Source organism: Trachemys scripta, chromosome 1 (assembly GCF_013100865.1).
Source record: "Trachemys scripta elegans isolate TJP31775 chromosome 1, CAS_Tse_1.0, whole genome shotgun sequence".
Classification (NCBI taxonomy): Eukaryota; Metazoa; Chordata; order Testudines; family Emydidae; genus Trachemys; species Trachemys scripta.
The window spans coordinates 306,760,001-306,774,801 of record NC_048298.1 but is presented as its reverse complement, the minus strand read 5'-3'; positions in this window follow the sequence as shown (position 1 = coordinate 306,774,801).

The window sequence follows — 14,801 nt, the reverse complement described above, 5'->3', positions numbered from 1 at the left end:
AGATCTCATATTTTTGCAGAGGTCTGATGTTCTAGTTGGTGGACCTAACAGTGGTATCCATATGTTGTTTAGATTATACTGTAATTTCAGAATTTTACATACTTATATTTCTTCACTAAGCAGTGCCCTAAATTTTTCAGGATATAGAGCTTGCAATACACCGTTCAAGATCCATGGGTCCTACACATGCCTATCAAAACATGTGGTGTACCGCCTCCAGTGCACTACAGGCCCCAATAACAACTATGTGGGTGAAACCAGACAATCATTACACTCTCAAATGAACACATACAAAAAAATGATAAAAGACAAAAACACCATTTGATCCATAGGTGACTATGTTTCACCAAGTGATCACTCCATATCTGACCTCTCAGTCCTCATCCTCAAAGGGACCCTGCATGTAGGATAGGTATAAAATTAAAGAATTAAAATTAGCTTATTGGTTAAGGAAATATATATGTGTTGTAAAGAAAGGTCCTGAGTAGCAAGTAGAAGGCCTCAAAAATACTAAGTGATAAAGCTAAAAGGAATGAAGTAGGGAGGATAGCTGGTTCAAAGAATAACTAATGAAATAATAGGAAGTTTCTAAAAAGAAGGCCTCTGACCGATAGGGGTGACTGCAGATGGTTAAAAATCAAACAAAGAATCTGTCTTAAAATGAGCCAACAGGGCCCTTTCCCACCCCACATATCCGCATTATCTCCTGTGGGAACCCAGGTTCAATGAAAAAGCTGTTGGTCCTCAGAAAGGAGGGGAAGAGATAAGGAGGAAAGGCCTTGGGAAGAAAAGAGATTGTAAATCTTATCTGGATTAAGACCGGAATTAAGGGTGAACTGTCTCAAACGGGTTTTTAGATGAAGCCAGTAATTGGCAATGACATCACTTGTTTGTTAAAGGGTGTGACGGAGCAGGGAGCAGGGCAGATTTGACCTGGGAATGTTGCAGGGGGGTTGCAGTGGGGATGTGGGACTTCCCTTGAAGGAAGCTACCTGAGCTGTAACCTGAGCCAGGAACGGGGGTGGGGAGAATTAACACCTTCTGCCCGGGAGACTGAACAAAGGAGAGGAGCAGCGGGAGGAGTTTGGAGTTTAGTTTCGGTTGGGGCTGGGTGGTGCAACGCAGGGAACCCCAAGCTGGGGTCTAAGCTCCCTGAACCTCCCAGAGGGACCTAATTGAGGGGGTCTGGTCGTACCTACACGCTCTGCTTGAGACTGTGTTCCTGTCCTTAAATAAACCTTCTGCTTTACTGGCTGGCTGAGTCTCGCAGTGAATCTCGGGAAGAGGGGTGCAGGGCCCTAACTCCCCCACAATCCGCAACAAAGGGTATAAAAAGTTATCTTTTAACAGGTTCATTGCTAACACCTGCCAGCCCACGCTGGAGCCAACCAATATGGGTCTCAGCACCCCTGGGTTTAGCCTGTTTATAAATATCTTGATCAAATGCTTATAAATGTTTTGTTACTGTTTGTAGTAAATTGCTTATCAGTTAGATTTTTAAGAGCAACTTCATCAAGTACCGTTTGGCCTTTGGATTAAATAAAGGAATGTATGGTAAAATTACTGTAGGGTGGTTTCCCATTAATATTAATAATTTCAAATATTATTAATAATCCTAACACTCCACAACACCTTCAAAAGATGAGCCTGGGAATTTAAATTCATAACTCTGCTAGACACCAAAAATCATGGACTTAATAAAGACACTGGATTTATGGTTCATTACAACAATCGATAACCCAATAATCCTCCTTTGTTGTATGAGCTGTTAACATCGCTTGGAATGGTCTCTTGAAACATGGGTTAACGCTTTATCTATTCCACCCTTGTATTTAGCTATGACACTCCAAGTACCTTTTCCAGACCTGAGGGAGAGCTCTGGGTAGCTTGACAGCTTGTTTTTTTCTACCAACAGAAGTTGGTCTAATGAAAGATACTAGCTCCCCCACCTTGTCTCGCTAATATCCTGGGCCCAACATGGCTACAACAACACTGCCAATTACAACAAATCATTTATTAGCGGACATGGATTTATTCGCATGATGTGGAGGAAAGAAAATCTATTTCTCATAAAAGTATCTCAGTGACTGTGGTGTTTGTTTTAAGTTGCTGCTATGTGATGACCACCTGTTAAGCAATTCTCCATGAAGTCTTTCAGGCACAAGCCATGAGATCAGTTTCAGATTTTCAAGTCACAAGCGCACGTTCTTGAGAGCCACTGGGAATAACAGGCTGAAGAAAAATCAGGTAAGTGGAACATGATCTGGTCAATTCAAACCAAGAAAAATTACACATGCCTTGGCTTAGACTTGAAAGTTTTGAAAATTGGCTGAGTCAGAGGAAAGTATTAGACCAGTGCAAAATCTCAGCGGATCAATAAATTATGTGTGCTGGAGGCCTCTCCCTCTTTGTACAGGAACAGGTGCAGAAAGCATCTTCTCAAGGTTACAAGTGAGCTCATGTAAAATTTTGCCTGAGTTACAAACCTCCTTTATTAATCCACTTCTCGGTCACGTGTGTGAATAATTTGTCAGCGGAGACGGTTTCCTTTCAGGAGAGGTGCCTGGTTTTTAGAACTATGCTGGCTGTTGTAGAGTGCATAGTTGTTTGCTACTAATAGTGCTATTTAACAGCAAAAGCATTTTACATTTCCAAAGCACTGTACACATATTACTTCTCACAGCACTCCTTTGATGCATAGTTATTAAAAGCTCCATTTTATTGCTGCATTTGAAGCGTTAGGAGCTTAAATTTAGCCACGTCTTTTTTTTTTAATTACCATGTTATGAACTTATCACAATCTGACATCAGCTGTGATGTGACATACTCCAGCTCCTAGCCCTCAGATACCACCACGTTAGAACGGCCTTACATCTGCATGAAAGGGGTGGGGCGAAGGTTCATTGGCATTACTTCAAGGCTCACAAATTGTTGACACAAGGAAGGCATGATACACCTCTTTGAACCCAATTCAGGTCCAATAAACGCAAACAATTCAAAGCTGAAACTACTTTTTCTGTTGTGCCAGGAAAATGTTTTCCCTTATTGAGGTTGTCCTGGAATAAATTAGGAGCTTCAATACATGCAAAGCTCTCCTTAGTAAAGAGAGGCTTCTGTATAGTAAAAACCTAAGAGAGACTGGAAAATTCAGGTCATGCAAGAAGGTTGTGAACATCTTGAGAGGCTAGTTTTGTTTTGATTAGCCAGTCACTATAGTGTAAATATGCGAGACAGACCGTAATGTATGTGGAATCACACACAAAAAAAAATGTCCTGCAGCCAGACAGCAAGCTGGTAGACATCTACATACACGGGTGTCTGAAGTGTTAGGCAACAGGTCAGCTGCTAGAAATGGCCAAGACACATGTGAGGGAAACTTAGCCATTCATAGATAATGTATTGTGTGGTGGCATCAGCTAGCCTCCTCTTGTGTATACAATAGCTCCTGCTGAGAGGAGAGCCCAGCTCATGCTCAGATATGGGGTCAGCAAACAAAATGAGAGACAGCAAGGCAGCACAGCTCTGAGCAGATATTTGTTGACCAGTGGCTTTTGGATCGTGGAGCTGACCCATTTCAGACCCATGTTTTCTGAGGTATGTGCTTGTGGGAGGTGACCTACTTGTGAGGGAGTGGCACACAGCCACCCCACAGATACAGATATCTTGCATGTGCAGTGGTGCATGATGTGTGTGCGTGTGTGTGCGTGTGTGTGTGCATGTACATGGTCTGTATCTGTATGGCATTACATGTGGGATGCACACTGCACCATTCTTCATGTATATGCAGATGCTGCCTTCGTAAAAGCAGCTCGGCCAGTCCTAGACAGTGTGATTGGCTGCACCACTTCAGTAGTGTCCTGAAGGGAGTGCACAGAGCTGTGTTGTGACCTGTCTCACACAGGGCTGTTACACTCCACCCAAGGACCATGGATACATTTTTCCTCCAAATGCCACATTTTCAGTCACCACATATGTGACTGTGAGGATATGGAGAAACCCTTCCGCTGCCCAGAGCCTGCAAATGCAGCTTAGGGGCTAGACCAGTCTTTGGTCCCACCGCACTTGATGAATACACTTTCGTGGTCACACTAGTGTGAAATGCTAACTGCTTTACTGCAACAAAGAGTACGCCATGAATAGATGTGGGTGGGAATTTTTCAGTGAACTCAAAACTCCTGTATCAGGTTTGACAAATGTTGCATCATGAAAGGTTTTCAGGTCCAAAATGGAATTGCTGGTGTGGAAGAAACGAACTCCACTCTCAGGTTGGAAGAACAAAATCAGAGACAGCTTTATTCAGGACATGCAATTGCAAGGGAAGAACACAGCTGACAGAGAGTATCTCTGCCTCAGTTGCTCCAAAGTACAAGCAAAATCGCACAAGCATTTATACCTCTTTGTGACGTGCATTAATTAAAAACATCTGCATTTTATTTAGGCTATTTGCTATCTATTCCAGTGTTTTCTCACTTTCTCGTCTCAAACATTGTTATCTCAAGGCTAGGTCCCACTGACTATTCTGCTGTTTTCAACTCGCTTCTGACATGAGCCCTGCTTCTACAGGTCTCGCGATATTAGGCTAAGACTTGATAGAACAGTTGCTCTGTCTCTGACACTTAAATGGCTGCACTTAAACCCTCTCTTACGTTCCCTGCTTCTACACTTGTCAAAACCGAGAGAGGACAAGAGTAGACACCCAACCCAGGATAGCTGGTACTTTGGGCGTATGGGAGACAGCCCAGACTGGGGAGTTAAACCAGAGTCTCCCACTTCCACTTGCTCTAACACTAGGCTATTGGATATGCTTAGGTGAGTGTGTCTCTCTCTCTCTGCCTGATGGAGACCAGGGACTTGAACTACAGTCTCTGTCATATTCCGGGTTGCAAGCCAGACCAGTGAGGGTTGCATCACCACCTGCCAATCAACCATGGGTGCCTCACAATGCTTTACGGCTGTAGCTCCCAACCTGAGTCACTCACAAACAGCGTACCAGCAAGCAGGTCATGCCTTGAGTATCTGTATATAGTTGCAGTACTGGTCCAGTAACTCTGACCCCAGCAGCCTGTCAGCAACACACCAACCACACTCTGGCTTCCAGCAGCCTTGATTACTACTTGCATGGTGACCCCAACACACTCCCAGGCCTGAATTTTCCCCAAAACCCGTGTTCTGCACTGTCCAGCCCTCTCCTGGAGAGTTCAGATATTAGAGGACCATTGCCCCTGTAATGGGTCAATATCCAACAGTTTGCTACTTTAATTGGAGTTATCCACACAACTCAGTTCAAACACAGCACTGGATTCGTTTTGATTAAAAAATAAAACAAGTTTATTTAACTACAAAGATTTTAAGTGAGAACAAATACAAGGTATTAAAGTCCAAAATGGTTACAAAAGATATGAAGACGAAACACTTTCTAGTAACTAAAACTTAACAAGCTAGACTTGGTTCAAGGTAAAATCCTTACCATGTGTTCCCAGCAACATTGCTGACCTAATTCTCCAGCCAGGATCCACCCCCATGAAGTCAAAGGGCTGGTTCCTTTGTCTCCTTTGCTGAAAGAGAGAGCAAGGTAAGGAGAAAGAACCTGGGGTGTTTTTGCCCCTCACTGTTATAGCCCAATCACCCTTTGAAATGAATCTTCCAGAGGGTTACCCCTAGATAAAGTTCCTTCCCACAGTGAGGATGGAGATATGGAGTCTCATGGTGAAACGGGTCTACATGATTGCTTCTTCCTGCCCCCCTTCATTGGCAAAGAATGGCCACTTGGCAGGTGATTGCCAATCAACTTTGATTGCACCTGGCTAGAGGCATCGGCTTGTCCTTTGTCTTTGAGAAACAGATTTACCCCCTCCCCAGACTTGTCAGGTAAACACATTTCAGTCATAATTTCAGTTTATGTTCACAACTTTACATATACGGTTGCTACATACATTTCACCATGACATTATTGACCAGTGAGTTATTAGTTTTCAAATGATACCCCACAAGTCATATTTTATACAAAGATTATAGTTTAGGAAGTGAATATGGGGGTGCATTCGGTCACAGTCTCCCATACCCACTTGCCCTAATCCCCAGGCTATTGGATATTCTGAGGTGGGCATCTCTCACTCTCTTTTTTTCAGTGAAACACTTTGAAAGGTCTTGGTTTTGTCCCACTACAGAATGGGAAAATTTTCAAAACCTGGAACATTTCAGAGATGAGAAAACCATTCCGCTCCCCCAGCTCCAGGTGTGAATGCTGTTACCCAAGCTGCTGTATAATCTCCAGTAAAGCCAGACCATTTCAATATTAAGAAGATACAGTGTGAAAGCTGAAGAATCCTGCTCCACAAAGACACTTTTTGAGAGCACAAGGACAAAGCAATAGTTCATAAAGCTTAGCATACTCAAAAGACAGATGCCAGTAGAAACTGACCTACTCTGTTGAGCATCCATCTACAAAAATCTAAATTTATGCTCATCTTCATAATCATGTGTCAACAGAGTGCTAATTTTAAAGCATAAACAAGTACATTATACATCAAGAGATGATTTTGTTTTCTTGGTGGTGGGTGAATAAGGCAGGATGAAATTGAGTTCCACCACCGGAAAATAGATTGCATGTTGAGCTGGTCTTTGGAGATGCTAGTGTAGTTTTTTTTAAATATGAATACAACATAGAGCCCAGTAAGATGCCTTTATATTAAGAATCAGACATAAATGGAGATTAAAACTAATCAAGGACCTAAATGGTGAAGCAACAATTTAGATGCATCTTGTGATTGGAGCAGTTTGCTCAAACAGATTAAGGAGGAGGAAGAACTTCTCTAATTGGAAACCCATTGCTTCTGGTCTGGAGACCTGTCCCATTTAAAGCAGGAGTAGCTAGTCACCTAGCTGGGGACAAGATTTCTGTGTGTGAGTAGGTACTACATTGTCTGTCTGGATGGTGGTCTGGAGATCTGAGGTAGTGAATCTAAACCACGCTGCAATAGTGAGATAGAAATCTGTGTGCAAACGTATATGGATTTAATTTTCTGTTTTCCTATTTTCATAATGAAGTAAGAGCATAATCCTTTGCAAAATAACTAAACCCCAGCTGGATGTCACCTGGGTACTTTAATTTTTAGGGGATTCAGGCTAGTGGTGGATATTATGGCAAGGAGGGTTTCTGGTCTTTGAGAGGCAGGGCTGTGTTGGAACACATGCTCGCAGTGACTCGCTAATGACCATGCCTCTCCACTCTGCTTTTGGGCAGCCCCCTAGTGCACCTTCCCTCCCTAAAAATGATCATTTCCAACCCCTCCCTTTTGGAACAGAGCAGCATGGGGGTTGAGGGAGGAACAAACAGCAGCAAACCTGCAAATATTCCATGCAGGCAGATGGGGCCAACAGAGGTAGCATATCAGAGGTTCTCCCTCTGAAGGAGAGGAAAGGGTGGGCTCTTCTGGCATTCACCAGGCAGGACTCCAGAAGTAGGAGCAGTCTTTTAGAAAGTGGTGAGGAATAGGTAGGGAACTGAGGAAGTAACTTCATGGGCAAGTATCCATCTCCTAAGGGGAAACCATTTCCAGACACTAAGATCTTTACTGAGATGTCTAGGTTACCACCATTCATTAGGGCCTGGGGTCCTGTCATAGGACCAAACCAGAAGCTACCTATAAAGACAAAAGTATTATTTTTTTAACCATTTTAGTGCTAGCTTCAAAAGGTTCACTAAGCTCATCCTCACCAAAATAATGTGACTAAAATTCTAACTCCTTCTCTTCTCAGTGAACTTTTACCAGTAGTAAAGGTATTATACCAAAGGTTATGCCTAATACCATAGAAATGTAGGGCAGGAAGGGACCTTGAGCGGTCATCAAGTCCAGCCCCCTGCGCTGAAGCAGGACCAAGTAAATCTAGATCACCCCTGACAGAAGTTTGTCCAACCTGTCCTTAAAAACCTCAAATGGCATGAATTCTACAACCTCCCTTGGAAGACTACTCCAGCACTAATCTATCTTTATAGTTAGAAAGTTTTTCCTAATATCTAACTTAAATCTCCTTTTCTCCAGATTCAGCCCATTACTTCTTGTCCTACTCTTAGTGGACATGGAAAACAATTGATGACTATCCACATTATAACAGACCTTAACATATTTGAAGACTTATTTTGTCTCCTCCTCAGTCTTCTTTTCTCAAGACTAAACATGCCCAGTTTTTTTAACCTTTCCTCATAGGTCAGGTTTGCTAAACCTTTTATCACTTTTGTAGCTCTCCTCTGGACTCTCTCCAATTTTTCCAAAACGTAGCACTGAGAATTGGACACAATACTCCAGCTGAGGTTTCATCAGGGCCAAGCAGAGTGGGAAAATTAGCTCTCATGTCTTACATGCAACTGTCCTATTAATATACCCCAGAATATCAACCTTTTTAGAAAAATGCATCACATTGTTACTATTAAATTTATGATCCACTATAAACCCCAGATCCTTTTCAGCAGAACTACCACCTAGTCAGTTATTCATATTTTGTAGTTGTGCATTTGATTTTTCCTTCCTAAGCAAAGTACTTTGCATTTGCTTTTATTGAATTTCATCTGGTTGATTTCAGACCATTTCTCTAATTTGTCAAGGTTGTTTTGAATTCTTACCCTGTCATCCAAGGTGCTTGCAACCTCTACTAGCTTGTCATTATCTGCAAATTTTATATTCATACTCTCCATTCCCTTATCCAAGTCAGTAATGAAAATATTGACTAGTACTGGACCCAGAACTAACCCCTGCAGGATGCCACTAGATACGCCCTCCCAGTTTCACAGCAAACCACTGATAACTCCTTTTTGACTACAGTTTTCCAACCAGTTATACACTCACCTTATAATAATTTCATCTAGACCACATTTCCCTAGTTTGCTCATGAGAATGCCATGGGCTAGAAGCTGGGACTGGATGAGCGAGGATGGATCACTTGATAAATTGCCCTGTTCTGTTCGGTCCCTAGAAAGTATCTGGCACTGGTTACGGTCAGAAGACAAGATACTGGGCTAGAAGGACCATTGGTCTGACCCAGTATGGCCGTTTTTATGTGGGACTGTGTCAAAAGCCATGCTAAAACAAAGATACATCATGTCTACAGCTTCCTCCCTATCCACTAGGCAGGTTATCCTGTCAAAGAATGAAATTAGGTTGGTCTGGCATGATTTGTTCTTGACAAATCCATCCTGACTATTCCTTATAACCCTGGGGTGAGTTTGTGGTCTGTTAGTTTTAGTTTGTTGTGTGCTTGCTGCTTGCCATAGGCCTCCTTGATTGAAGTTTATAGTGTTGTCTGTTTGGGGGGCTGTGTGCTGAGCCTAGCAGCCTGCTAGGCAAGGCTGAGAGCTTCCTAATGAGGCTCTAGTCTACCATCCTTTGTTTCCTGATCCATTTAGGGTCCCTTGACAAGGGGGCGGGACTACTCAGAGAGAACAGGGGTTTAAAAAGCCAGTTCCTAAGTAACCAGAGGAGATAGCGAACAGGAGCACAAACATGGGAGCTTAGAGAGGGAGCATGAAAGCCAGATACACCTAATAAACATATTTTTAAACTTAGGCCAATAAACACCTGCCAAAGAAACTAAACAAAAAGTTGCAAAAGTAAAAATAATGCAGGCAGAAGTCCAGCAGCAGAGAGGGGGCTGGGCTATCCAGTTTATTGCACTGAATGCAGCATGTATGATCACCAGCCTTGTGGACAGGTGGCATGCGTGTGCACATTTGGTACAAACAGCTCATGGCTCTCAGAGACCAAATCAGACTCTTGAGACCACAGGGGCGGAACCAGAGGAGCTAAGGCAGACAGAGAAGTACATAGACAAGACTTTCTGGGACACAGTAGAACTGTCCCACCCCTACTCGGACAGCCTCTGTGCTATTCAGGTAGATGAAAGGCTTTGGAAAGGAGAACATCAAACTGGAGTAGAGGGAATGATCATTTACTTGGGACCCTCCTTCCAGCTGACATTGTGATATCCTCTCGCGCTGAGAATACCCTCCAGGGGCGGGAACTCAGTTATTAGGAAGAGACAGGTAATAGTATGGAGGATTCAGTTATTAGAAATATGTAGTTGGGTTTGTGATGACCAGGAGAACCATGTGGTGAATTACCTGCGGTGTGTTAAGGGTGCAGGTCTCCCAAGACATCTAGACAGATTTACACGCAGTGCTGGAGAAGCAGACAGTGGCCATCGTACATGTAGCTAATGCACATTGGGGGAAAAAATCCCAACTATACGTACAAATTTGACTTCTTCATTTCCAGTTTTGGCACATTTAATTTTCTTTGAAGAATTTGCATTTAACTCATAATCAGCGAGGATTTCTGCCTTCCATCGTAACAGATTTTGGATTTTTGTTTTTCCAACTCCAAACTGTCTGGCAATTTAACGGCCACTGGTACCAGCTTCTAGTTGTGATATTGCTTTAACATGATGCTCTAGTGTAAGAAACACTTTGCATTTGCATTTTTTCTTTTTTGCTTCCATGTTGATTTCTTTTAGCTTTAAATTGTAACTTACAGTACATCTTTCGTTTCCACACGTTCACATCTTCCTTTCAAGTTCCTGTTTGTTCAAGTTCAACTTCCAGTTCTGATTCATACACAGACTGAAGGCAGAGTGGAGAGCAGTAGCTGTTGGCTCGGCACCCAGTTCTGATGGTAGTGCCGCCGCCAGCAACAGTGCAGAAGTAAGGGCAGCAGCCGCTGCTCTCCAGCTGCCCAGCTCTGAAGGCAGAGCGGAGAGTGGTGGCGGCTGGCTGGGCACCCACCTCTGAAGGGAGAAAGAAAATGTAGTCACTGGTCACAGATGACAGGTGGCTGCTCTTCCGTTTCTTCACAGTTAAATTATAGGGAAAAAGTTCTGTGGCCTCTGTAAATAGTCTCTCGTGACAGGTGGTCTCTCTTCAGAGGTGGTTGCTAAGACAGGTTTTACTGTAGGTTTAAACATCTCAGCCTTCTTGACATCATCAGTTATTAGCTCTCCTTCCCCACTAAATAGAGGGCCTACAGTTAAGTTCATCATTCTCTTATTCCTAATGCATTTAAAGAACCTCTTCTTGTCGCCTTTTATGTCCCTTGCTAGGCGTAACTCATTTTGTAAGAGCATAAGAACGGCCATCCTGGGTCAGACCAAAGGTCCATCTAGCCCAGTATCCTGTCTTCCGACAGTGGCCAATGCCAAGTGTCCCAAAGTGAATGAACAGAACAGGTAATCATCAAGTGAACCATCCCGTCGTCCATTCCCAGCTTCTGGCAAACAGAGGTGAGGGACACCATCCCTGCCCATCCCGGCTAGTAGCCATTGATGGATCTGTCCTCCATGAACTTATCTAGTTCTTTTTTTAACCCTTTTTTGTGCCTTAGCCTTTCTGATTTTGTCCCTATCTGCTTATGCTATTTTTTTGTACTCCATGTGACAGACAATATCCTGAATTAAATTAAACCTTATTGAATACATTCAATACATTTTGGGTACATTGCATTAAAAATGCAATTGTGTGTGTGTATTGTGGGAATTGTATGAATTTAATGGAAAGGGTAAATAGGAGAAGAGCAGTGGGTGCTTAAGCAAATTCACTCAGCTTATAACATCTCCAGAGAAGCCCCCACACCTGGAGAGATAAGTAAAGTGCTTGTGATGGAGCCATATTGGTCTCTTACTATTCTTCCTATCTTTCCTGAGAATCACAATAGTTGGCAATTGTGCATTTAATAGTCACCTTGAGAAACTACCAGCTCTCTTGAACTCCTTTCTTAGATTTTCTTCCCTGCCAGTGCTCTGAGTTTGTTAAAGTTTGCTTTTTTAAAGTCCATTCTCCTTATTCTGCTGCTTTCATGCCTTCCTTTCCCTTAGAACCATGAAATCTATATTTTCATGACCACTTTCACCCAAATTGCCTTCCATCTTCAGACATGCAACCAATTCCTCCCTATTGGTCAGACTCAAAATAGCTGTCCTCCTGCTTACTTCCTCCACCTTCTGAAACAAGAAGTTGTCCCCAATACATTGCAAGAACTTAGTGGACATTCTGTGTTTTGCTGTATTACCATTGTAACATAAGAATAGCTAAAGACTGAGATTTGGTATATACATACTATATCTTTTTACAAGAGCATTAATGCTGATAGAGTGCAAAGTGGCAATTTACTACAGTATTAGTTTACACTTGTACCACTGTTGTAAAAATATCCAATTTAGATACCCTAGAGCTATCATTTGATATAGGAAGAACTACTGTACCTACAAAGGAAAAAGTGTTACAATAACATTATTCAAAGAACGTAGCTGGGCTCAATAATGTTGTCCCTCTGTCACAAAGGGGGAAGATAACTGCTTTGAGGAGTAGCACAGGAGCTCAGCTCAAACTTAACATCATGCAGCACTCTCCTTCAATATGCGCCTTTTGGTTTCTATCTGGCATATACCAAATGCTCACATATTGCAAAAATATATAAAGTGTGTGAATGAGGCCGGGGTCCTGTGAAAAAAGGAAGTATGTGATAATGTAATTGAAGACTATCATATGCATACCCATGTACAAGTGGGCTGAATTAAGTTTGCCCAGGCAACTTTAATTCTGACATTTTCTAACTTTTGAGTGCTTGATTCAATCTTAGCATTTCTTTTACTGTAGTTTTTTAAATGTAATCCCTATATATAATGTGTGTGCAGGAAGATATGTACATATATAGTTTATAAAATTATTGAGTGCTTTGGGATTTTGGGGTGAAGACTACCACATAAGTGTAGCCAAAGAGCTAGATAAAATTGTCTTTTCAAGTTTCCCAGATTACCAAAAATGTCTGGTATTCTAAAAGAGAAATGTTTTTAATTACTATCTGTTTTAACTTTTGAAAATACAGCCAAATTCCACAAATATAAAACGTTACATTTATTTCATGGTACAAGTTTATCAATAGGTTCCATTATGCCTCAGTAACTTTATAAGTTCCAACTACCTCTAAAAAAATCTCTAAGGTGCACGTGTTTGTGGAATAAGAAGCAAAAATTTAAAAAACGGGACTTTGGAAATAGAGCAGCAAGTTCTTGAAGCTACACACTTGACTCACCCTATAAATGGTCTTCACCTTGATTTTAAAAATTATAATGCCAGCGTTTTGGCAGATCTCTTTACCCAGATTAGTTGCTATGTGTGATTTAACACCCCAGGGTGCACTGTGAGCATTAGTGCAGTGCATGGATAACTTATGTCCAGCTATTACACTAGCTCAAACTGAAAACATATGAACACAGTATGAAGCAGTAAAGTGACTATTGGTTGGTTCCGCAGTAAACAAAAATGCTATTGCCTCATTTGTGTAGAATTTTTAATGAAGGTCAAGCTCCTCCTAATGGGGAAATAAGTATTTTAGGTTTTTTTTCCCACTAAAATGTCAGGTTTACAGTTCCTCTGGAACAGTAATATGCCTGACTTAAGAACCCAAAATGGGCTCTTTAAAAAAAATCTAATACAGAACATTCCAAATGTATGCACTTCATTTCTGCAGAGAATTGTTTACTAGTTAATAAAACTTTTTTTTTTAATTTTTCCCCAGAATAGCAGATGTTCATCATAGAGCAGCTTACAAGGTGGGAAGCAATAATGAAAATTTACACATCTTGCTAATAAAAGAAAGTGTGGATTTGTTTTAACTATTCAGAAAAGTTGAAAAATAACTACAAATTTTAAAACTGTGAATCAATAGCTGACAGGCATGTGTTATGTCAAAATGAAATTATTTCCTTAAAAAGTAACAGCTGCAAATTCCAAATTAATCCCTTTTCACTTATGCCCATTACTGGTTAGGTGTAAAGTAATTGATAAACCTTAGCTAGTTCTGCTTCTGAAGAGGCCTCTCTCTGCTTTTAACAATATATCAATGACATCACTATTTCCCCTCCACTCAAATAGTTATTGCTTGTGAAAGGTGCCAGGTTGAAAACCAGGGGGACCAAACACAACAAGTACAGTGCAGACAGCTCTCACCCCTGTTCTGGAGGGACCATATCTAGGGGTGAAAAAAAAAATTAATCAGTCTTTGTGCCTAGTTGGGGTGGCTGCTGAGACTAATTAGTACAAATTGTGATGGTGATTTCCTGTGAGACAGACACCTGTGGATCAGAAACTGGACTGCGTCCACAAACTCGTTCCATCAAGCCCACTGAACAGCTATGAGGCACAACCAGAATTCTCCTAAGAAGGCGACCCAGATTACCTGCCAAGAAGCAGAGCTCACTATACATGTGCTATGTTCACAATTTCTTTGGCAGTGGGACCCCGCTTTATGCATGCATTGCATTCTGAGAGGCAGGGCCGAATTAACCATCACTGGCCCTAGGCAAACACACACTTCTGGGTCCCTACCTTCTAATGTGAGTAACAAACAGCTGATAAATGGGAAGGGAAAAAATACACTTCTGTGTTGTTTTATCCCATACATATTACTGCAGTAAGTTCCCATCCCAGCCTGTTCACTTACTGCTGTTTGAGAAGGAAGCGATTTCTTTACCCAGTGCTGTCCTCTGCTATTCCCAACAGAACCAAGGAGAAAGTGAATCTCAGCTGTGTGCGAGGCCTGTCTCTGCCCACTCCTCCACTGGTGCTCCATCCTTAGAGGTTTTTAAGGCCCGGCTTGACAAAGCCCTGGCTGGGATGATTTAGTTGGGGTTGGTCCTGCTTTGAGCAGGGGATTGGACTAGATGACCTCCTGAGGTCTCTTCAAACCCTAATATTCTAGGATTCTAGGATTTGTGTCTAAACTGAAAGAATTTCACTCACTTGAGTGAGTGGTGCT